A 26,856-nucleotide genomic window follows, 5' to 3' on the forward strand; every position below is an offset into this window, starting at 1 on the left:
ATGTGATTTAGCTTGCTCTTGGCCTTTTTAATTACTATACTAGTAATTCCTTGGACTCTTATCTATATTTCACCTCAGATTCCCCTAGTTAACATTTTCCTCCTTATCTGGTTCATTTACCAGTACTATAGACACTAGGTTGTGCCCAGTTTGTGATGAAAATCTAGACATCTGTACCAGCCTGAAAAGTGAGTCTCAGTGACATTTACAGAAGGAATTAGAAATAGGTGTAAATGCATAGCAGGACTTAAATACTGCCTAGAACAGATTAATAAATATGTTAATTCAAGAAAAATAGATTTTTACAGTAAGGGTCAATGCTGAAGGAAGCATTTTCTTTACAATTGAATCTTTCAGTATACAAGGGAGTTTTATATATAGCAGAAGCCATTTATAAAGTATAATCCATTTTGCCTTGTGTTACACCCCAAGCCTCAGATATCAATATTATATCCCTCTTGAAAGCACAGCACAGAGGATGAGTTCAATAGAGACAATAAAGTTCTCCAACTCTTGTTCATGTCATGCCAAGAGAAAGGAAGGACTGTTTTCAGTCTTCATACACACACAGGATGTTACAAGGTGTCCCAATCCAATATCGGGGAGGGTTCTTAAATGATCCCAAGAGCCAGATTAAGACACAAATGAGGTCAGATGCTGTACAACCTTGTAAACTTTGTTTCCTAGTGATAGGACAGAGAGAAGAAAGAAAAAGTCAGAATACCTAAGCAAGCAAACGAAAGAGATGCAGCAAAACTAGTTAACCGCCACCGCAAATCCAGCGATGTCCCATTGGCTCGGTCTTGGTGCAGGTGATGGTGCTCCAAGCTCCAAGCTCTGCCAAAGTGCCAGCTCTGAGTGGATGAAGGAGCAAGAATCATCAAAATCAAGAAGATCAAGATTTTCAAGATTAAGAATCCCGAGAGAGGAGTATGCAGTCCTTTTATTGTACCAGTCCCCACAATTTCTCCGAAGAGTCCGCCCATTTCCACGGAGCTCACTGTAATACGTGCTGCCCCGTGTTTCCTCCATGTACACATGCCCAGGTGTTCATGGTGGTCGTGCTGGCAGGGGGGTCGACCTGCAGTGTCTTCAGCCTCTGCACATCTTCCTCACCCTGATTTCCTCTCCACCCAGCTGGCGCGCAAGCACAGCTTGGTAGGCACTGCCAAGGATGTTGTTGCTCCAGCTTCAGGTGGATATCATGGTTTCTTCAGGGACAATTCGTCTCTTTCAGAGCGTACTCCTCCACGGCGACAGGATGTTGAGGCCAGGAAGTGGTAGTGGTGCAGCAGCAATGTTGAGACAAACACAGTCCAACACAGTCCCTTACACAAGGGAATTTGCAGGAAAAGAAGTCAGACTCTTCATTTTTTAGAGTTCTTAATTCTTCTATGGCATATGTTCTTGTGCAGCATGTATAGGGTGCCAAGGTCAAATATTCTCTATAATGATGAGTTCTAGAAACTCTCCTTAGATAATAAAGAAAAACCACTCAATTATATGCTACTAGAAGTTGCAGATATTATGCAATTCATAATAATATTGCAAAGTAGGTGACAACAAACAAGATAAAAGGTAAAACCAAACAAAACCAACAAAAAAGATAAAAGGAAGTTCCATTAAAATAAGCAGCCTAAGCCAATCTCTCCTGAATGCATTGGGCCTTTAGTTTCACCTAGTTACCTCTCTGTGACAACCCAACGACTACTGTGACAAAACTCCTTTTTTTGCTTTTGCTTTCCTGGGAATGAACATTTCTCAGCCTATTGGCTGTCACAGGTTTCTGACAGGACATCTGCTGTCAAATGGGAACATAGTACTTTTCAGCAACAGATTAGAAAGCATGTGAACTTGCAACCTGGCATGTAAAACAGCATTTAACCCCTTTCTACAAAGCTATGAGAAGAGCACTAGTCCTGGGAGTGCAAGAAGATTGAAGTAGCAAGGGCATAGAGATCAACACTCTAAGGCTGACAGAACAAAATTTGAAGAAAATTTTTTAAAAGAGAAAAGAGGTTGTCTGCTTTATAGAATCAAGAATTGTATTCCAAAATACAGAAAAATATAAGGGAAAAACAAAGTCCTTGCAAATGGTGATTTTAATACATGGGACAAGCTGAAAGGATAAGCGATATGATCTACAGCTCTAATGAGGTGAAACCTAGAACATACCAGTCACCCCAAATGCTCTACTTCTGAGAATAATCTACATGGACCACACAGAAGCCATGCTGTATTTCAGTTTGTTTGTGATCTGGATGGGTACTGGGATCTTGTATCCCTGTCTATAATTCTAGATGTAACCAGAAATATTTACTCTGGATATAGAGCCAAGCCTTACAGAACAACGAGATGGCACTTGCAAAAAACAGGCTGTACAAAGCAAGCTACACATCTAGAGAGGCAAGGAGTGAGAAGATTGCTCTAGATATGCGTAGGACTGAAATCTATGCCTGTCAGTAATTAAACATGTCAGAAATTTTCCTAAAATTTTCATTTACTTTTTTCTAAAATGTTCAAATAAATTGTTGCTTGTACAATTGCTAATGGGAATTTTCAAAACAATGGTGTTTGGGGCATTTTGGGCCTTGGGGCTTTACAGAAAAGAAAGAACATGGAAACCAACTCACAACATGATTTTATTTGCACTCTAGAGGATATTGAATAAGTCTCTATACAAACAGACTGATTTTTTTTTTTTTTTTTTTTTGCATGAACATTTAGGTGCACTTATACAAAACTCAGCTCTAAAGTATCGTTTTATTTTTCCTTATAGTGCTTTCAAACCCTTCACACTGTGCACAGGCAGAACTCCAGAACAGATGCTTAGTCATCCCAGCCTAGATTATGATGTGTTCCTCCCAGATGGTTTCTCAGCTCAGTTTTTATCATGATAAAGACTTTTTGACTTCTAACTAGATCTTTACAATGCTTCTTCAAGCAGCAGGAAAAGTTAGCAACATAAATATTTGCTGTCCTGTATGAAAAGCATCACATTTTTCCATAAGGCAGTAATCCTTTCACAATAAGGTAATTGTCTTCTAGTTTAGTCACCAAGGAGCTGGGTTACTGCCTGACAAAGCAATACTGTTTTATTGAAGAAGCATGGTGTTCCCAAAATAACTTTCAGACATTCCCTGAAATAGCTTCATTAGAAATATAACCAATCCTGTTTTGATAGCCTTGCTGTTTTAACTGCTTATACAGCTGCTATTAATGCTACATCTACCTTTGAAATACCTTTCTAACGTAATGCTATTTTTAAACATTTGCAATCTCATGATCTTCCTTGAGTGAATGGTATTTGCAAACCAGTTCTATGCCTCAGTCCTCTTTGTCTTTGAAAGTCATGTGTTTTTCAATTGCATCAGTGCAAGAGTCTGGGAGCAGAAAGGTCTGAAGACTCCTTGCCCCTCTTTACTGTAGTGGTGCAAGTAGAAACTCTGTGGAAGCTATTCTCCCTGTTGCAGTATAACACAACTAAGCTACAAAGAGTAATAAAAGGTTATCATGGGTCCTTTCTTCTCTAATATCATTCATATGCCACTATAAGGGCGAGTCATGGTCTTTCCATTTACACCCTATATTCAGTTCTGGAGAACATCTGACCATAATTTGTTGCATGTGAAAGTAATGTTTCATACTAAGCCCACTGAGGCTTTTCATAGGCTTCTCTAATCACTACATCAATTAGTCCTAGCACTGGATTATGTTCCAGTTAGCAATTCCCCTGGTGATCTATACTAAAAAATATTCTTCTAAGAGAATGCTTTCTTCTGAGTAATTCTAAGTAATATACAAAATGCCTAGTAACTAATATTACAAACACATAACAAGTATCTTTGCACATAGCTGTTTGGATTAAAAGATATTTCAAAGTCATCAACATCAGTGCCCAGTAAATGCTCTTTTATGCTTGAATTAAAAAACAGGTTAGAACACAGCTTTCTTAAGACAGCCATGATCTTTCTAACTTGTGCACATGCCATTTAATGACTCTCATGTGTCTTCCTTTGTGCTAATAGCATATAGATTCAATTACACCAACATATTAATGTCTTTCACTAAATTTTATAAACAGTTCTTATAATGAAAATCCATCACAGATCACAAAAGAGTGAACAGGAATGTCTCAAAGTGCACTACCGCGTCTGCATAACTGTAGGTAGGTTACTTATTAACAAGGTTATTGAAGGCTGGGATAATGATTTTGCATACTAAACAGCAATGACTTATGTACACTGCTACCCCATTCTTGTTAGTTATGTCATGAACTATCTAGGTGTACTCTAAGGTAGGTAGCTTAAAAGACTTACTATTGAGAAAAGAAAAACAAATAGAATCTCTACTTTGACTAATTCTTTTGCATAAAGGTCATCCTATTGAGTACAGAAGCTCACAAAGTGACAGCCTCAGTACAGCAAAAAGTACAAGTGAGATATTAATTCCTCCATGCAAACAGACTAGCAATCACCTACAATTCTGTTTGGTTAATAACCAGTCACACTTCTGATTTTTAGGGAGAAGTAGTATAATTTATTGGACCAGCTGGTACAGTTGGAAAAAAGGAATGAACTCTTGGCAGAGGTCTGAAATAGACTAAAACAATTCCAACCAAAATATATTGGAACAAACACTTTCAATTGTATTTGGTTAAGTAACCAGACAATTTTAGAAAATTGGACAGTTATTGGAGGAGAATAGTAGCAGGAGAAGAGGTGGTAAAATCCTTTTCCTTGTGAGAAAGAGGCAGAAACAGGCAGTTAGTCACTCTTGAGACCAAAGCATTGTATTGCTTTTTTTCCAAAAAAAATCTATTTCCCTGTCATTCTATTAAAGATATTATCTCCCTCTGGAAACTTACTTCACTTATATCCCTAGACTCTTACAGTTTCAACAACACTACACTTCTGATTGATGGCTTAGTGCACAGAAGATGCATCTGTCATTTGCTCTTTGGCAGATATTAAAAACCGGTAAAGCTGTAGAAATATCCTTTTGAAGGTAGGCACCAGATAAAACCTAGTATAAATCAGAGCTCAGAACCTGAGATATTCCCAAGCATTATGATCTCTTACCAGAATAATCCTACTCTTCTTCAGCTTCAGGGAAAATAAAGCACACCCAGATATAAAACAGGGAGTTAGTATTATCTCAGAAAAAAATATGTTAATAGTGGTTCTGGCATACATTATATGAGTATATGAAATCAGGCGCTAAAGAACTGAGTCAGTGAAGGAATACATTACCTAAATTGGTGCTGAAATAGAAAATAGATACATAAATCCAAAACTAAGATCCAAAATCCCTTTGCTTATACTGCTTAACCCTGAAAGTCCTTCTTTTCCAATCACTTTATTAGTTAGGCTTTTTATCAAGAAAAGAGGGCTTGCTTGTTTTGAACCCCCTACTGCTAGAACAGTAGCTGAACCTGGATTTTCCATTTCTAGGTGAGTGTTCCAGTCACTAGGCAATTGTGTAAAATAGAGTACCATTATCATAGGCTTTATATCTCTATGTTCAGGATAAGTTTCCTACCTGTAGTTGTCTCTCAGACAAGGTAATCTACTAATGAAGACAGCATTTTAGACACATTCCTATACTTGGTATTTCTTTATGCTTTGATCTAAACCATTGCTAATTAGTGCTACGAAATCTTGCACTCTTACTCCCCGCTTATAAATCACCTTTCATTTGTACAATTTTCTGTGTCTGAAGACCTACAGAGAATTGCCAGTCTATAAAAAGTAGCATGCTTTATTCTTTCAGTACATATTTTAAGATAGAGCTTCTGTAATAAAGGTTAAAGGGTTTTTTTTAAGCCTTTAGAGATATTCATTGCAGACTGGATGCTTTGCTCATTCAAGTCAGCAAGTTCCTATTGATTTTGGTACAGCCCAAGAATAAAATGCTAACGCACTAGCTACGTTATGCTAACTCACTATCTACATCTCCAGTATTGGTGTAGATTTTGAATATGATGTTAGCAGCAGAGAAGAAAGAAAGATTCACTAATGTGAGAGGTTTAGGTTACATTCCTATTAATTAGGCTTCCATTTGTCTCATCAAAGACCACACCAAAAATCTACACATGAGCTCAAGGGACTTAAATGTAAGTTATGGCCACTTTTATTAATGCCCCTTGGTCAGTGTGCAAACACACAAGAGCTTGGAGTTAGAACTATGTAAAGAAAAGAAGGATTTAAGTAAATGCCAGAAATAACTAAGCAGAAATACAACTATGCTAATAAATTTCAGGATAAGATGGGATATTACATTAGTTTGCTAGATGCAATTTTACAAGCCATAGAACTCTCTCCAGTTTACCCCTGTAATGTGCCAAAAGCACAAAAGGTGAAGCTTTGACTTCCTGAGAATCTCCCCATCTCCTAATGCTTCGTTCCAAAGGCAATTCATGTTTCTCAAAAGCAAGCAAGCAAACAAGAACAACAAAAGCACATCAAAGGTTTAGTTTTTTTGTCTTAACACACCTATATACCTCATTATGAATATCACCCTCTATATTTAAACTTTCAAAAGCTTCAGATTCTCAGTCATGAAGCAGTTGAGCTCTACAGAAACCAGATGAATATTGGAATTCCTTTCAGCTGGTGTTGATTCTGTAGATTATTCCAGACTAGTGATATCTGATACAGTCAATCAGTCAAGCTGCTTGAGCAATCTGCTCCACTCCATCAGTGCCATGTTTTGTCTATTCTATTGTCTTCACTGAAGACATTTGTCTTCACAGTGCAGACCAAAATTATAATGACTATCATGATTCATTTTAAAAATACCATATTTTTCACAGTTTGGGTACATATGTCAGTCCTGATTATCTAATAATGTGATAGACATCATCTAATTGAAGGGTTTATAATAAGCTATGTGAGTTTTACTTCTGTCATTTTCCATGACGATTCATACAACAAACTTCAAACTATATACAAGCACATATGGAAATTTTTAAATAGAAAACATTTAGTAAACACAACAAAAAAGTCTGTTTGCTGAATTCCCTATACTCCTAGACATTTCTGTACTGTGGTCAAAATCAGAATGAGACATATATTTAAGGTATTTTCTTCATCTATCCAACATACACTGCAGAGAGGAATATAATCTTTCTTACATCCTGGCCCTATGATGTTACTCAGCTTTTTATTATAAAGTTGGTGAAGGAAGTTAGGAAATTAAGATTAGAAATCTGATGAGTAACCTAGTTCAGTAAGAAACTTTTATCCTGAAGAAGTAAGAGTGGTTGAATCAAGCTTTTCATGTCAAAACATCATGTCCTCCAAATACTTTGACTTATGTGTCATAAAAAGACGACCCTCAAATAACCCAGGTAATCTGATAACATAGAAGAGCACGTGCCAGTGCATAGTTAAGTTCATAACCTTGTGTTTATACATTGATTTCATGTAATTTACGGAATAAAATCAGTGAGAATGCAGAAACCTTTTCTTGCGATTTCAAAAAGTAACTTCTATCCATACAATTGTCACAGAAAAGCTGTTTAGTGTGAATAGCAATGTGCTTTTTTTTTTTTTTTTTGTCTCTGGAATGATTAGATCATAATAAAAATCCAAAGCACAAGTAAAAAAAACCAGAATTCTCCTTTCCAATTACTCCATATAAGTAGCTAAGTAAATTGGATCTTAGTTCATATATTAAGAATTAAAATATTAAAATATACATTTTAAAATATTAAAATTTAATACAAAGCATTCGCTTATTGAATGTTTTGTTGTTCAAGAATTATTACACCTGCCTTTATTAATAAATAATTAATAAACAGAATAAGATTTAAACGAATCTTTTAAATGTGTTACTGAATAGACTGAATGCTTTTCCAAAGCAAGGTCTTACAGCTGTTGATGGAAGAAAATTCACTTGTCAATTTCGTTTTTCATAAATCTGACATCAATTCTATATGATACATCCCAGCATTATTAGCTGCAGCTTTGCTGATTAGGAATTACTATCTACTATTTCCATAAATTACACATCATTAACAGTGACAGGCAGGCACAAGGAGCTGCTCTGTTAAAGCACAGGTCTCACATAGGTCTTGTGCTATAAGCCAGTAAAGAACTTACTTTGTAAGAAGCTGTATGGCCTTCGATCCCCTTGACATCAAGAGTCAAAACAAATGATAATTCATAATTGCCACATCCAAATTTTCAGAAGAGGTGCTAAGGTGAGGGTAATTTAGAGATGCATTACAGTTTTTTAAAAAATTATTTTTTGTAATATATGCCTAAAAACTTCCTCATTTCACCCATCCAAGAAATCCTATTGATGACCTTGGATCCATAAGATGAGTATAACAGAACCAAGTCCTATATTTTGCATCAAATAAACAATTTGTATTTATTTTAAAACGAAGCAGCCAAACTTAGTGAAGATGATGTGTCATAACATATATTTGTAGAATTATCCTACTTGTTCAGCATAGTTTATCATCTATTACATGTTATAGACTTACAGTCCAAACTACCCAATTACAGCTCATTTTGAGTAAGCATAATAAAACCTGATATATAGAAACAATCTCATAATTATCCCTTTCCCTAACATGTGGAACTGTGGAACTCATGACAGAACTGGGCATAAGCACAGCCTTAAGTATTCTGAAAGGTTGCTCTACTGTCTAAAAGATTCCTCTGAAAGGAGATGTAGTGTCCTCCTACAGCTCTTTTCCTGAAACAGGGAGATGTTGGTCTCTGGATTTTCTGTAAAACAGTTCTGTTACTGATATTAAGTGTGCTCCCCTACCAAATCAAACTCATTAGAGAATTCTTATGAAAAGCACTTTGTTTAATGCAACTTGTAATGCATATCAAAGCTAAAATGGCTATCAAGCTGAAACAGATCTTTGGTATCTGAAAGACTCATGGATTTAAAATGAAATTCGAAGTTACTTAGAAGTTCTTAGAAGAATAGATGAAAGTTATGGGAATTGAATTCTTGGATATTGCTGCCTAAATGAAGACTGTCACTTCGGGAATTCAGTGTTCTGTTTGGACCTTGTAACATTTTACGTTTACTTTCTACTTGCTGTTGTAAAGGGGCAAATAACAAAAACTTCTGTTCCCCTTGGGCCATTTCACCAGTGTAATTTACTGCTCTTGTATCTTAATTAAAACTGAAATATAATTTCTATTTCTAACTAATTTTGCAGGAATGACTCTACAATGATAAAATTAAGATATGAAGGTCATACTCTTTCCTAAGGTACCAAGTTATATCGGCTTAATTTTAGAATTATATTTTTGAACTGTATGTTTGAATAAGTAAACAACTCCAGAACCTGAAAGGGTATTTCTGTACTTGTAACATTAAAGCTATGAGCGTTATCAGTGATTTGTAAAGGTAAACAATCCAGTATGAACATGTATCTCATTCATGGTTCTTTCAGTTCCTCTCTTTTTTGTTACATTCTGCTTCCAGTTTGGAATGGGATTGATAGGTTTCTACCTTAATTTCTAAATTTCTCAATGTAATAAACAGATAAATATATACTTATATTTCTTACTTTCCATTTTACAAAATGAAATTATAATATAAAAAAATATTAAAAAAAAATTAATTGTGAGATCTTAATAGAATAATAGTGGGTTTTGGTCCTGAAAAGGTAAAGTATGGATGAGAACTAGCTGAATTGAAACTTACCATATGGGTATACCTATTTAATAACATATTTCATTTTTGCATTCATTTCAGATACAGAGTAGAAATTTGGGGAGTTTAATGTGGGAGGAAATAAAACTGTTTTCACCATCAAAACAGACTCAATGACTTAATACCTCAGAGTAAAACTTAGTTAATATACAAAAATTTGCATTTATTTAAATATTTTCTCTATGGACTTCAATTTTAAATTAAGTAGTTTATGTTTTTTCTTTGTTGATGTGTCTCTAAGATACATAAAACTGTTCTGAAAAATATTTTATGGTGTTTATATGTTGCATGGTCTTTCTGACTTTTGGCTAAAACATGAACAGAATTGAATGGCATTCTAACGCATCAGAGATTTTTCTGTATTAACAAGTATTTTTTTGAGTCACGGCTGTTGAAGACCCAAATACAATGTAATAAATGTTGAAAGTTGCTTCTTGTCAGGAGATTAATGTGTGTGGTCATTGGTCTCTCTGGACATTACTTCTTAATAAAAAGCAATTCACTTAAATTACTTTTCTCACTATTTTTATTAATATTACAAAATTACAAGCAAGTAAAGGGAAAGCTTTTAACTCTGCTTTGCTGGAAGTAGTATTAAATTTGTTCATTTAGGATCTAGAGTAATTGATTGACCCATGTAAAACCTAACCAGACTAACTGTAACAAAGGAGTTCGCCAATTACAGATTTGCACATTCTTCAAAGATCTCATCTAAAATGTAAAGGGAGCTGTATGTGATAGTGAATCATTACAATACCATGGCAAGTTAGATACAGATGATATATTGTTATGCCCTGCTCTAGCAAAGAGATATCAGTCTAACATTCACCATTTCCACACAGACATTACTTTAGGAAAAAAGTTGTTCTCAAACAGGTACCAGGATTAATTTAAACATAATTCTCACTTCTCAAACAACAGTGAAAGAATTCTGTGGATTTATGTGAAGGATTTTATCAGTGACTAAGCATCCTCCAAAGAGGTCTCAATGATAATTCAAAGTTTGTCAGAATAACAGGCTGGTATTTTTCATGTAAACAACTTTTATTTTGTTCTCTTCAAAGCAAAGCACCCAGTTTTACTGTAAAAACAACTTTGCATTTGAAGATTTAAGCTGATTATATTTTAACAGTTGAATGTAAATAAAACTGAAACAAAACTTTTAAGCAATATCTGAAGAAACACCTTAATGACTGTTTGGGGTTTTTTTACTCTTAAATGACTTCTCATATAGACTTCACATGAGAAGAGAAAAGATTTCCATATCTTGAAAACATTTGCCAGTTAGAAATAGTGTTTCCAATCTGACCACCTACTTTTTGCTTTATGCAATTATTCCATGCCAAGGTGACTGGCACAATCAGCAATAACATTGATGTATTTTAGATCCAGTGTAAGATTACCTTTCTTCTATAAAAGTTCAATAGCATTCTAAATTAGAAAAAATTAGTTTCACAATGTTTTACTCCAATATAGCATCACAATGAAAGATTAGGTTTATTACAGATTTCTGTATATATGGTCCCTAAAAGAGTTAGGATGAAAATAGGCCTTCTCCCTTTACAATTCAAAAGTCTGCACAAAGACTTATTGCAGTCACAGGAAGCTCTAGCGCTGAATACAGGAAAAACAGCAATGTACATAAGAAAATATTTTTTCTTATAGGTGACCTTGTGTAAATACATTATTATTGATTAGAAGTATTCTGACTGGAAATCTTATGTCATGCAAAACATTTCCCATTTTTCTAAGAGTTCAGCACATAAGGAAAGAAAAAATTCAGAAAGTTAAGATCATGATGCAGCTGGATTTCTCTGAAGACACCACAAAAACATTTACTTCACCGTGAAGGATTTAATGGTTTCCTATGACATGGTCAAATGTTGGGACATCATTATCCAGAAAAGGTCACAGACAATTTTTCTGACTTCTAAAGCATGAAAATACTATGACGGCTGGGGAATACAATTTTCCTGCTATATTTTTTGAATACTGGATGCTAAAAGCTATTTGTTTTGCAAGCCACAATAGCTGCTTTCAATGCACTACCACAAAACTGATCTTAATTATATAAACTAACATGAACATTGAACATGTAGGTCTTTACTTGACTTGAGAGTGATCAACAATTAAATGTTAATTATCTCATATCACGCTATGTGTGACTCAAAATAATGCATATACTCCACTAAATACCTTCTGAATTACTCTGTCTAGATTTAACTTTAACTTGTAATGAAATTCTGATTAATATACAGCACTACAAGTGTACTTGTGCAACAGAATATTCATTCATATTCTATTCAAATACCTTTGAATTTCTTAATAGATCTTCTCAATGTGGAATCTTGCCAACTAACAGATCTATAAACTTACAGAACTGAAGCAATTGTTAAAATAAGACTCTGAACAGCCATGATTAATGGCATGGCCAGGAAATGCAAGTCAGAAGAGATATATTAGTTAAACAATTATAGCCATTTTTTGTAACAAAGCTAAACCTGTGGATGAGTCGGCAACATCACTTAATTTTCAATTGCTTTGCCTATTTATGCCTGACACTGAAGACCCTTTTTATCTCTTTAGACAGCTAGCAAAGGTACGAGCTAACCTTTACATGCTTACACAGTATTTTAGACCTTTGAACATTCTAGGCATAACTGCACTATATTATCCTCAGTGGTGAGGAATCACCTCATACAAAGTGAAAAGAAGGAGATTCTGTAACGCTGATGCAAAAGCTCACTGAAATCAGTAAGGTCTTTCCATTAATGACAAGGAGCTTGATCAGTTTCTAGGACCCTGATTCTGTAACACCAGGCACTTTCTGTAGCTCATCATTTGCTCTTGTCCAAAACTTGTACAAAGAAGAATGGTCGCTTTTCCTGTTTGGTTAGATTGTTTAAGGTCAAAGGAAATGTAAATCATTGCTGCTCTGATGCATCTGATACATTATTATGATTCTCATAGTAAGAATAGAATTGTATTCAGTTTTATCAAATTTCTTCATTTCCATCAAAACCATAATATCTATACATACTTTTAGTAAGAAATAATTAAGACAGAACATTTAGCTAGAACAATTAAGACATAAAACTTGTGTGTGATTATTTCCACAGTTCAAGTCATGGACTAGTTATTTGTGCTCAGAATACTTCATGGTGACCATTTTCTTGAAAAAGGCCAGCATATCTAATGTTGAAAACATGTCTGTAACAATTATGGTAATAGTAGTAAAAATACTGAAAATAAAAATTTAATTTGTCTGTGAGGAATGTCACAATGAATTCCTATTCTTTTCCACCTGAGGCCTCAAAGATATATGTGCTCATTCTTGACATTTTACTTGTCTAAGCACATGTATTTCAATTAATTTCAATAATCTGATTGGAACTCCTGTGAAGCTACTCTTTCTTGTGACTGGAGCAATTTAAGACATTCAGAGCAGTTCAAGAATTTTCCAGCTAGGTTTCTGGTCTCCAACTAGAGTTTACCAACTGTCAGCTGATTGTAGACCATGTGCATCCTCCTATTTTCTTTTAATGTGAAATAGAATAGGTTCCTTTAAAGTTGTCATGACTTAAGGAATGCTACTTCATCCATCATAAGAATTGAAAAGGAACATTCTTTTATTAGGAAAACACACTTTAACACAGGATGCAGAAATCTCCCACTAGAAGAGTTGACTTAACCAAATCAAATACAATGAAAAATAAACATTTGAATACATCCTTCTTCAGTTTACCACAGTACAACATAGGCATATTTCTAATACATGTAGCTGAATGGAAATAAACATTCTCCAAACTATATTGCTCAGCTGTTTGTTTTTCTTTTTCTCCCCAGTTAATGAAATTTGTTTACAAGTAGCACCTAAATAGAAGTATAGACCATGCCGATACCAAATGCCCCCATTCTCTGCTGTCAAGACATACTATATTTCATACGATCTAAAGAATTATGGATAAAAAGTATAAAACATATTAGTAGTCATAAATAAAGCAAGATTATTCAGTGGTTTTGTTTCATCACCTTCTTAATAGTCCAATGTTTTCTCCCAGTTTGAAGAAAAAAAAAAAGTCATGTAGAAATTCTGATTTCCACTTAGCTCTACTAAATTAACTTTGTTCCAGGTGATTGAAAGATTTCTTTTTTCTTGTAGATGTTTCATTCATTGGAATAGACTTAGTTGAACTGCCTTAAATATAATAATTTTCTTTATTCTGGATTTTGGAAAAGAATGAACAAATGAGCTTTAAAGTAATGTTTGCCATGCCTTGGGGAACAAGTGAGTTTCCTGTTTCAAGAAATGCATCTGCTTTACATATTTTTCTTTTTTGTTTTTCTCTGCAAGTTTCTGGTTTCTGTATTTTCAAAGAATTGTTTGTGAATTCATCCATACAACTATGACTCAAATCAGGGGAAGATTTATTTAAAACCTGAACAATGCTTTGCCAAATTAAAGGTATGAATTTTGAGAAGATTCTCTTTAAAATACACTTTCAGGCAGAAATGTTTATTACTTTAGCTGATGGCACTGAAACTCAGAATTACAGATGAGATGAAAACTAACTACAGGCTGTTTTTTAAAGAAAAAATACAAGAAGAAATTATTTTTATATAAGGAAAATGCAGATAATCTGAAAAGAAGTTGTGCAGTACATAAATATTACATGCATATAAAATATACAATTTTCCTATGCCTACTGCACTGGTTTTGGCTGCGATAGAGTTAATTTTCTTCACAGTAGCCAGTATGGGGCTATGTTTTGGATTTGTGCTGGAAACAGTGTTGATAATTCAGGGATGTTTTAGTCACAGGGAAGCAGTGCTTACACAGAGTCAAGGCCTTTTCTGCTTCTCACCCCACCCCACCAGCGAGTAGGATGGGGGTGTACAAGAAGCTGGGAGGGGACACAGGTGGGACAGCTGACCCCAACTGACCAAAGGGATATTCTGTAACCTATGGCATCGTGCTCAGCATAGAAAGCTGGGGGAAGAAGGAAGTGGGGGACATCCAGAGTGATGGCATTTGTCTTCCCAAATAACTGTTATGCATGATGGAGCCCTGCTTTCCTGGGGATGGCGGACAATGTGCCTGCTGATGGGACGTGGTGATTGAATTCCTTGTTTTGCTTTGCTCGTGTGCACAGCTTTTGCTTTATCTATTAAACTGTCTTTATCTCAACTCATGAGTTTTCTCATTTTTATTCCTCTCATTCTCTTCCTCATCCCACTGAAGGGCAGTGAGCAAGCAGCTGTGTGGTGCTAAGTTGCTGGCCGGGGTTAAACTACGACACCTACTCAGTGTCATTGCTGACACTTATTTTTCCAGCTTGGAACACTGGTAATGCTGATTCTTTTGAAACTGATGAAGCCTGCTTTTTTCCCCATTTTTATGTATCACTTGGTGAAGTAATCACTGTGTTTCAGAGGGGGAATAAGCTAATATGAAATTAGAGAACTCTCTTAGGACATTCTTTATTTTGGTATAGTAATAAGATCCTTCGTGTTGCTTCATTGGGCATACCTATGATAGAAAGTTAAATATAAAGACTCTTTTTCCACATCATTTCTCAATATAGGCTTTTTTTCTATGCATTCTGCATTCATAAAGCCTGATGACAGGTATTTAAATAGGGAAAGCATTTTTGAAGGAGATTTCTTCTACAGACTAGAAATATGCCAGCACTATTGTCACCTTAATTTAGATTATTAAAGCTATAAAGTGTTAATGTGACCCACAAGCTGATATGTTATCTGAAGGAGCCTTACTAATAACAGATATGAAGGGGTCAGTAGCCATCTTGCAGAAAAAAGGTAAGCATGATTCCCATCCTTGCTAGGACAAAGATTCCAGGGAAAGGTTCCATTTCCAAAAGCTTTTTATGCATTTTGCCTTGCAGCAATGTTGATTAACCATATAAATGTTCCACTGGTTAGGCTGACACCCTAGCTTTAACAGTCAGATTGCTGATTTCATGAGGCTGGGGCCTTGCAGGTAAGAGACTTGATTTAGAAGTATCATGTCTCCTACCTTTAAGGCAAGTGTTCTGTGTAGAAGCTGTTTTCTCCATCCTGTGTGTATAGGGCAGATAGAGCACAAAGGAGTCCAGGGCCAGGCAAAATTCAAGATACCTTCTGCCTACAACTTTTCTCTGGAAGTTACTGCAATTGTCTTCTTGCTTGGAGTGTTAGCATTTAATATTCCCTAAGCATTGTGTTGTCAATGAATTCAGGGGCTATAGATTCTGTTTTATTCAGCCTTTATTGATTGGCACTGAAGCACTTTACTTTTGATTGCAACATGAATTACAATGCTTAATTTATCCTAAGAATAGTCTTGTAAGCTAAGCAGAGAAGTGTTACTTTCTGTTTTACAGATGGGAACTGAATTGGAGCTCTTCAAATGCACTTGGGTCCATTCATCCACCACATACATACTGGCTGTCACCATAGGCCATAGACAGTCTCATGCAGCATTGAAAGTTTTGCTAGTTGATATTTGCAGAAATCACTGCATAGCAAGCCACATGCAATGATATAGAAGTCTGACAGGATGTATCCTGTATAGCAGTTGACAAAGAAATAGTGAAAGTTCCTTCTCAAAATCAAGCAGAGCTTGGCTTTGAAGGTAAATCCCATATATCATAGCCATTATAGCACACCTGCTCTGGCTTCACACATAGTAGAGACAAATACAGACTCAGAAAACCAGGATGGTACACAGATGGAATCTCCTGACTAGCCATAAGCAGATGCCTTCCTCTCTCCATCAGTCTCTTAAATCTGCCCGTTTCTTTTCTTTTTAATGAATGCTTAGCTAATTTACACAATTTCCTATCAGCCTGAAGGGTATGCTTCCCTTTGGTGGAGCATTAACTATGAATTACATGGAACCTAGAATGGAGGATTCCAGTAGACTGTTTTCCTTTCTCTTCTGCCATCACTCTCCCTTCAATTCTCAGCAATAAAAAAAGCAACAAATGCTTCCTGGATCTGAATCTTTTCTACTTTACATACAAAGACCATCTTTATTTTTTACCACACAACATGATGGGAAGTGAGAAAGATGAGGTAAAAGGAAACAATGACGTTGTGCATGTATGTTTTCTTCAAAGGTTTGTAAAATTTGAGTTAATCTGCGCCTTTACAGAGATACTGGGATTTCTGTACACATTTATAAAGATATCTAATAGCCAAAATGAGCACAAACTGCTTTTTTTAATAAATGCTCCTTATTCTGAACAAAAAAAAATCCTGTTCCAATCATGGCATTTTCACTAATTTCAGAATCAGCTAGTCTATGTAAAAAATATGCCGAGACACATATAATACAGGTTAGCAGGTTATAGAAAGTCTGGTTAGTTCTCTGTATTTTTAATGTCCATGTTTCCAGAGAATCCTGAAACAGAGATGCCAAAGCCCTTGTAAGGTTTTTTGACCTTCTAAATAGCAAAAGTTCTGTGAAGCATACAAGAAAATTTGATGTTACAAAATGACCAGAAATAAATTATTTGGTTAACTTAAAGCAAATCCTGTAGAATTCACTAATTAGATTCTGATTAGCCAAACACCAGTTCACAAAATAGTATCTTTCTTGTCTCTTTCAATTTCAGATATTGTTGCAGTGAATACAGTTACTAGATTCACTGCAGTAAGCAGAACTTAAGCTTCTCTGATCAGTCTTCTGTTAGTATTGTTTTAAAAACATAAAATTATTAATTCCATTTAATTTGTTGAACTTAACATTATGTCACTTGGGAAAAAAGCAATATGGTAATAAAGTAACTTATCTGAAGAGCTGTGCATTCAGAAATAAAATTTATTATTTTAACTGTTATGATTTAAAAGCAAAACAGTTTCTATGCATAATAGGCTACATAGAACTTACTTGACTCAAACAACATATTGACATCTTAGAATTTGTAGTTTAGTTCTAAAAGTAATACTGTTCCTAACACTTTCTCCAACACATTATTATTTCTGCAGTGAAAGCAATTTTCATCATTTATTGTGCCTCTTAGATATCTACCATGAGCTTATTTGATCTAGAAGAAGCTATTTTAATTTACATCTTGCAATCAGCACTCTGAAGTACTGACTTTGAATGACATTTTCTTCAGCTCCTTTCAGAGATGACAAACACTGGCACTATTAGATGAAGCCTTAGCACATTGCCTGAGAGAAAGTCTTAGGTCCATAGGTCATTCAGCAATTCTACTGTTGCAAATTATGATATCTCTTGTATTAGACAAATTCCTTGCTTGTCAGAAATTATTCTTGTCACTGGGCTAAGATGCAGTTTGGAATGAAAGTGATAGTGTAACATATGGCCTTTGCTGTAGGATGGCAGACACATATTCACTCACTCAGAGGCTATTAATCAGCTCTTGATGCAGTGCCCTTAACTTGCTAACCTCACTTCTGCATTTTGCAGTAGAAAAAGCACTCAACCACAGTCTTTAAAGAAAGCTGTGCTTTGTATTGTACATTTCAGGGAAGCAGACTATCCTACAGTTTCTAATTTCAGCTTCTTTTTGGGTGCTAACCATCATCTGGTGATCACTAGAGTATATTACTATAGCAAAAGTTATGATAGCATAATTTGGTAATATGTGCCACTCACAATGATTACAAAGATGCTGTGAGGCTACGCAGGGTGGAAATCAGGAGGTCTAAAGCCCAACTAGAAATTAATCTGGCTTCAGCAGTCAAAGAGAACAAGAAATGTTTCTATCAACAGCAAAAGAAAGACCAGGGAGAGCCTCCATCCCCTGCTAGATGCAGGAGGAAACATGGTAACAAGTGATGAGGAAAAGGCTGAGGTGCTTAATGCCTTCTTTGCCTCAGTCTTTAATAGCAAGACTAGTTGGACTGAGGGAATCCAGCCTCCTCAGCCAGAAGACAGAGACTGGGAGAACGACCCCCCTGCAATCCAGGAGGAGATAGTCAGTGACCTACTGCATCACATAGATATACACAAGTCTATGGGACTGGATGGGATACACCTGAGGGTGCTGAAGGAGCTGGCTGGGGTGCTCACCAAGCCACTTTCCATCATTTACCAGCAGTCCTGGCTGACTGCGGAGGTCCCAACAGATTGGAAATTGGCCAATGTGACACCCATATATAAGAAAGGTCGGAAGGATGATCCGGGAAATTACAGGCCTGTCAGTTTGACGTTGGTGCCCGGGAAGCTGATGGAGCAGCTCATCCTGAGTACCATCATACAACACATGTGGGACAACCAGATGATCAGGCCCAATCAGCATGGGTTTATGAAAAGCAGGTCCTGCTTGACAAACCCGATCTCCTTCTACGACAGGGTGACCTGCTTATTGGATGAGGGAAAGGCTGTGGATGTTGTCTACCTTGACTTCAGTAAGGCCTTTGACACCGTTTCCCATCTCCTGGCAAAACTGGCTGCTCGTGGCTTGGATGGGCACAAACTTTGCTGGGTAAAAAACTGGCTGGATGGCTGGGCCCAAAGAGTTGTGGTGAATGGAGATAAATCCAGTTGGCGGCCAGTCACGAGTGGTGTCCCCCAGGGCTTGGTTTTGGGGCCACTTCTGTTTAACATCTTTATTGATGATCTGGACAAGGGGATCGAGTGCACCCTCAGTAAGTTTGCAGATGACACCAAGTTGGGTAGGAGTGTTGATGTTGCTGTTTAAATTATCAGGGAAAAAAATAACTAGAGCTAACAATGAGATTTACAGTGTCCATAGCAAAAGAATGAAAACACGCTGTCCAACCAGTACACAAATAAATTATGCCCACCCTTTTACAGCTTGATTAAAAGTTTAACCAAACCAAACTGAATGTTATGGAAGGATATACATTCAGAAAATCACACTACGATATCCAGATATGTAGGTTCATTACCTTATAAAACAACCCCAGCTAACAACAGTCACCTTACAAAACTGGTCTGCTTAAAGGAATATGCAAAATTATTTATCCACAGTCAAAGATTTTTGTTGAAGTTTTATAGTGTGTGCAATCTCTGGCTTTGATTTGGTACAGCACTGGAGCATGCACAGTATTTGTACATAAAGTATGTAATGACAACAGCAAAGCACGTGGTCGTACTTAGTTTCATTTTGGGCAGGCAGTCAACCTATGTGGATGTTGACACCTAGATATTTGGCTGGCATGTAACATATTGAATATGCTGGCATATTCTTGTTTTCTATTGCATTACGTCCTTCAAGAATAAGAAGTACCGGGCTTTTCTAATTTATTTGTTTGAGGAGGTATTTTGTTTTCATTTTCATATAAAAGCCAGTAGACTTATTTTTATGCCTCTGGTAAGACTACTCTTACAGAAGATAATCATGCACATAATTTTTTACAAGACTGTCACCTGTCTAAAAAAAAAAAAAAAAAAAAAAATTTAGGATTGGATGTGAAGAAACCTAACTGCATTGTCCTACGTCCATGCTCCTTACAGAAACCTCTCGCAGTATTTTACACTATTCTACAGAAGATGCTGGTAGTAACTTTGAGGACTATCCTGAGTAACATTTACTCATTTCCAAATAATTTTCCAGAAGCCAATTTCAACCTGGAAACATAAATTCATCTATGGAGTTATTATTATTATTATTATTTCCATATATTGATATAGTCCCTACATCACACATCTATTATCTTTAGTGCTGAGAGAGAGTAGTTTGATAAAAAAGAAAATCTACCATAGGCATTTTTGAGGAAAAGATTAGGGTTTTGGGATGTGTAACATGACCCTGGAAACCCCTGCTAAATTGTCTGTGATTTAGATAAAACTGTTGGCAGCCCCTAAGGTTTAGTGACAGCTAGTAACAGAGGCTTCAGTAAAGTCTGTTGTGTCCAATAATAGGTTGTGGTCTGTGGAGGCAGAGCAGGAAGAGTCCTGTACTGGCAGGCTCACTGGGGAGTGGCAGAAGTATAAAGAGAACTAACTGGTAGGGTGAAACACAGCAGTGAAGGTTCAGATGTGGAAAAATGGAATGGAAATGGTACACAGAGCAGGAGCAACATATACCAGAAGTCAGTTACTACACCTAGTTATTTTATACTGGAGGTCCTAGGAAGGACTCAACACCTTACAGCAACCATGGGCTCCTTTTGTTTTGGTTGTCCAGCAAGTGGATATTCTATAGCATTTTGCTTGTAAGCTCTTAAAGCTTGCTTGAAGTCCTGTTAGCAGGATCCATAAGTGCAGATCAGATGGCTGGATTCTTGGTATAATGCATGGAATAAAGTCATGGCTTAATGAAATGTCTGAAAGCCAGAGCCAGGAGAGGAGGAAGGATTACCAGTTGCTGCATTTATGCATAGCTGGGAACTGCCTAAATGATGCAGTAAGATACATTGAGAAGGGGATACCATTTAACATTCATCTCACAGAAATATGCTTAACTGTTATGAAGTGGTGGGTAGCTGATGGTCTGGAAGTGTCTGAAAGTCAAGACACTTAACCATGCAAGATCTGTTTTCCCCAATCATGATTTCTCTACAAAACTAAATGGTATTCTGCTGTCCTTAATCTTTTTTGTTGAGTTGGTTGACTTTTTATAAATGATGCTTAAATTTTCATTGGAGCAATTACTGGAGCCCAAATCTCCCTAATGGGTAAATGAGTCTCTTTCTTTTCACAGCAAAATATAACCTGTGAATCTTCATGAGGTTTGCTGTGTACAGAGCACCTCATCAGTCAGCTTTTTCAGATCTTTTTATGGACCTTCTAAGAGGGCCAGTGATGCACTGATATAAGTACATTTAGGAAATATGACATGGTAGATACAGTATTTTAGCAGCAAAAAGACATTTTGCAATAAAAGTAAGCTATATTTCTCATTATTGGGTGGTTATATAGTTAAAAGCTGCAGCACAGAAAGGGTTTACACTGGATTAAAGATGAAAAGACAGGTGGTGTTGAAGATATTCAGCGTACTTATGGAACTTCAGACATTTTCTAATTCAATCTTTTTTCCTTCTTCCTCTTAAATATTTCACTTTAAGATCCTCAGATGACAGTAATTAGGCTTCTCAGGTTAATTAATCTCAGAAATTTCAATAACATAATCCAGATGACCATAGGAGTTGACCTAAACTTAATCAACTCCATTGTCAAGTTGCTCTAGCATGACACACAATGAACTGTAAACACTATATACTTTCATTTGCTGAGTTATGATTTGATTAATAATTTACATGTATTAATATGTAAATCACACCTATGAACAGCATTTTATCTTTTTAATGATATTACATTATGGAAAGGAGGTTTAGAATCCAGTAATCATTTGCATACTTTTTTGAAGAAAAGCTCTACTAATGATGCCTTACAGAAAACTTTAAAAATCAGTCTATTACATATTTCTTTTGTGTTTCTTTTTCATTCTTCTTTATTTCTAAGCCAGTTAATCTTTGTCTCCTACACTGTTCATAGCTTTCTGAAGTTTTAATTCTTTACTACTCTATCCTCGCCACAAGATACCAATTATGATGAAATAAAGAACAGTTTCTCTTAAAATTAAATTAAATATTGACATGAATGAAATCATACATCACTGACTTGAATCCAGTGTACTAAGGATAAAGGACTAGGCAATATTCCTTAAATAACTTGATTGTTTCCTGCATCACCTCTGCTACTCCATTTCTGGCTTTATGTATTTGTATATATCGTATACATTTGTATATATTTTACTAAATAAGCATAAATATCTACCTATCCAGTATGCCCTTCTCATCCTGAAGATAAAAGGTGAACATTGGTCTAGAGACGATGAGAGTTGATTGCATTAACTCACCAGCATTGCAAGGAAAAGCAACTGCAGGTACAGACTTAAGAACAAAATGTATCAAAATCTAAGAAAATAAGATGCTGATTTAAAATGCATCTATAGTGATAAAGACTAGGCAAAGAGAAATACAGGTATGTTGGATAACAGCTCACATGCTGTCATACATGTTACAGAACAGCTCAAACTTCCATAGTAAAAAAGTCTGAAAGCACAGATTAGATGCCCCTTCATTTTACTAGAAGCATGTCACAAAATTAAATTCCAGGTTTTTCCCTGAATGTAAATATTTTTTTAGCTACCTGTACTTGAATTACTGAAACAAGACAGAGAATATAAATTAATAATAGGGAGGGTCTACAGTTAGTATAGATTACTAAAGTCCATACCAGAAAATAAAGAGTATGGTATGATAAAAGATTTAGAAAACCACTAAGAACTAGATGAAAACACCTGGCTGAATTCACACACACTTAACTGAGGTTAATATTGTACCTTTTTTCATGACAAATTTACCTCCTGAATGTTCAAATACAGCAGAAGCAACAGAAAATAATGAGCTCGAGATGAGTGAACAGAGAAAAACTTTCTGTGGCACTGACCTTTGTCTCTGGAAAAATGTATACCGTACACAATCTTTTGGACCAGTTCTCCCACTTAGTTTGTCACCAACTGAAAAGGAAATTGAAAAAATTTCTGTTCAAATGCATCTTGAGCTTTTTCTTCAGGAGAGAAAAAAATTCTAAGCCATTGTAAACTTATGCAGGTATGAGGTATACAAACAAGTAAAATAAAATTAAATAAGAATAATGTGACTGTGGCATTCACCAAGTTCAATTCATTCATTGAAAACATCTGTTGAGTAATTGGCTGAAAACCAAATAATGATTTAGATTCTTGAAAGTGCAATGCATGCAGGTGATGTTATATTTTAATATCTATGGAAATTTGATAATTTCTATGGACCTTTATTACACAAATTCCCTAATACATATCATAAGAGAAATTTGTTATCCAATTTAAAAAAACCAACTGTGCACATGCTTACAAAGGGAACAGAAAAATTAAAATAGACTATTAGAAAATAATAATTCAGACTTCAGTAACAAAGGCCATTTTTGCAAATTTGCAGCAATGCCAATAACAAGTGTTAATCAAACCTAATTTTTCTTACTATTTTTGAATGTGCCTTGCGTATATCAAGATTGTATCAAAAATGGGTACAGTACCCATGCTGCTTGAAAGAAGCCTACTTCACAGTTCATGATCATGTTTAGGCTTCTGAACTGCAGAGAGCTATGGCACTTTGAAGACTATAAATTTAGTTGAAATAGTTTAATACACTTTAGTAGTCACTCTCATAAATTCCATTGAGGAGAAAATCTACAAAACACAGAGCTCAGAACTGGCATAAATGGTGGAATAGACACAAATAATGTCACACCTCAGTGATCTATTTTGCTTAGACATAGAGGCAATCTGTCATTCAAAGAGCTGATTTAAAGACTGTCCTACTAAGAACAAACAGTTACAAGACTAATTTGAAAGCATCAGTAAACTGTGATGTAAAGGTTAAGGAGTAAGATGTTTTGGTTTTGTTCAAATGAGGAAAGAAAACTTTAAAAGTCAGTCCCACTAATTTCACACATTCACACAAAGGAGATGCTGAATCAAGACCGAGAACCTCAGACTGTGTACAAGGACTGTCTGTTACAGCTAGTGCTCACTATATGAGAAAGCAACTAATACACTGAAGTATTAATGCTTTTTTATGGTTAGACTACACAGAGCCATAACCTAAAATCCCACTCGAGAAGTGTGATATGGACCACCTCTAGTGCAAGAACACCTCCCACCAGCAGATGGCTGCCCAGCCAGGCTCCAAATAAAAGCTAGTTTGGAAAAACTTCCCCCCGCCAGGTCTACGGCTGACCATGATGTCATATGGCATGGAATATCCTTTTGGTCAGTCTGGGTCAGCTGTCCTGCCTGAGTCACCTGACAGCCTCTTGCCCACCCCCAGGCTACTTGCTGAGGGTATAGAGTGAGAAACAGAGGTGGCTTTGACTCAGTGTAAGCACTGCTCAGCAACACCTAAAACACTGATGTGTTACCAACACTGTTTTGGTCACAAATCTGAAACATTGCACCATACGGGCCACAATGGATTAAAATAACATCCCAGCCAGACTTAGTACAGCAGGATATGTTCTGTTATATGGGTGTAGCAGAACTTGTTGATGCTTTTGTGTGCTGTGGTGATTAGTTGTAAGATAAAAACAAAAGATTAATGTTCCATTACAGACTGTTAACTTCAGTAACTGTGGTAGATAAAATAATGTCAATGTTTCAAAAATAAAAAAATAAAATCATTGTAAATTGCAAAATTTTATGTCTATATTCTTCAATGATAAAAGTTGACTTTTTTTTTCTTCCAGCATATTGCATGAAAATTAAATAGTTCCGAAGGGAAGCAATTCTATATAGAAACTATGGTGTCTGATGTATATTCAAGTAGTTAAAAAATTACAAGATCTGAGTTGCTGTGAAAATAAAAAAATGCATTTTCAGTGTTCTACTGAGTTGGAGCTTGTATTTCAGGTGCTCAAAACCACAGTCCTTTTGCATCTGCTGTGCTTTCCTTATGAAGTTATACCTCTATCTGATGAACTTGCTCTGTATTTTGGATGCCTGTTACGTATCACCTTTTCTTGGTTGAGTTTAAAAGTAAATCTATATCTCTGTGACAAAACCAGAACATTCATCAGATACGTATATAAACAATGCTGGCCTATTTGCTATAGTTTATTTTTAAACACAAAATCATAAACTCATTCATTTCCCATATTACATCACAAGGGTTTGGTTTGGGGTTTCTTTGGTCTCATAAAAAAACAGATACTGCCTCTTTAAAGGATAATGAAAAATCTGAGTGTTTGACTTTCCAAGGTACATAATGATGTAAATAAGCATTTATCTGAAGAGAGACCTAAAATGCAGTTGATATTTGTCTGTCTTATCTGTTCAGTATAGTTTAACTCATGGCTAACCCATCAGGAAAAAAAATTTCACAATACCAGTACAAATGAAAAGATATCATTTATCTTCCTACTGATACTTATACAGTAAAAGTATTTTTACAGAAGATTGTATGAGAAAGATGACACTTCAAGAAAATCAATCACATTACTACAAGAAATATGGTCTCTCAAATACTTGCAGTAAAACCTCATTGTGAGACATTGCTTTCACATTGCAAACTTTCAATTCCAGGTAGTGATTGATACTAAAATAATTAATTACAGTTGAGAAGATGTCATTTTCTGTTATAGATTGAAATTAGTGAAAACAATTCACTGTTATGTGTGCTAATTTGAAAAAAAAAAAACCATATAAATTAAATGCATCCCCCTGTAATGCCTGAAATTAGAAAAAAATCTTTTTTTTAAAATGAAAAATTGGAAGGTATTTGGCCATTTTGAATATGGATTTATTAAATTTGTTGTGGTTTAAACCCGGCTGGCAGCCAAATACCATGCAGCTGCTCGCTCCCCCCCACCCTCCCTGGGAAGGAGGGGAGGAAATTGGAGGAGTAAAGGGAAGGAGACTCACAGGTTGAGATAAAAGCAATTTAATAATTGAAATAAAATAAAATGAAATGAAAATTATGATGATAATAATAGTAATAATAACAAACACAAACAAGTAATGTACAATGCGACTGCTCACCACCTGTTGACCAACGCCCAGCCTGTTCCCAGCTAGCAATCCCAGAGAAAAGAAAATCCTGAAACTGCAATCCCAGAAGAGAGAGAGAGCTTCCCAGCCAACCCTCATCTATATACTGAGCATGATGTTGTATGATATGGAATATTCCATTGGACAGTTTGGGCCTGTTGCTCTGGCTCTGCTGCCTCCCAGCTTCTTGTGCATATGCACACTAGCAGGACATGGGAAGTTGAAAAGTCCTTGATTTCTTAGCAACAACTAAAAACACTGGTCTATTATCAACATTCTTCTCATACCAAACTCCATACTGAATTCAAAACACAGCACTATTCTAGCTGCTAAGAAGAAAAATTAACTCTATCCAAGCCAAAACCAGGACAAAACTGAAAAACAAAATTCTGGTTAGAAGTATTCTCATTCGTGTACATGTGTGTGTTGTTTAAATACACACACGTGTGTGTAAAGCACATGCACAGAGTTCAGCTAGTAGAGAATAGAAGATTAGAATACAGTTGGATTTGAATGTCATTCACAGAAGACAGATGGACATTCTGAAAAGCTGCATAATGTTGTCTCTATCTACTGTCTCCTGGTCTTGCTGAGATGCATAAGAGACAGTATTTCCTTTCTCTGTAACATGCTG

The 26,856-nt window shown here is 35.8% G+C and overlaps 1 long non-coding RNA gene across 1 annotated transcript in view; it reads right to left on the minus strand.

The window, feature by feature from the left end:
- LOC141942102 (uncharacterized) overlaps positions 1-26,323 on the minus strand; it is a 62,771-nt gene extending 36,448 nt beyond the window's left edge. The window contains exons 1-3 of the long non-coding RNA XR_012628525.1: positions 26,217-26,323; positions 23,087-23,156; positions 22,412-22,514 (exon numbers count right to left, since the gene is read on the minus strand). This is a non-coding gene — a long non-coding RNA (uncharacterized LOC141942102). The remainder of the gene's footprint in view (positions 1-22,411; positions 22,515-23,086; positions 23,157-26,216) is intronic.
- Between the last annotated feature and the right edge of the window lie 533 nt (positions 26,324-26,856).

This window comes from Strix uralensis, chromosome 4, assembly GCF_047716275.1.
Source record: "Strix uralensis isolate ZFMK-TIS-50842 chromosome 4, bStrUra1, whole genome shotgun sequence".
NCBI lineage: Eukaryota > Metazoa > Chordata > Aves > Strigiformes > Strigidae > Strix > Strix uralensis.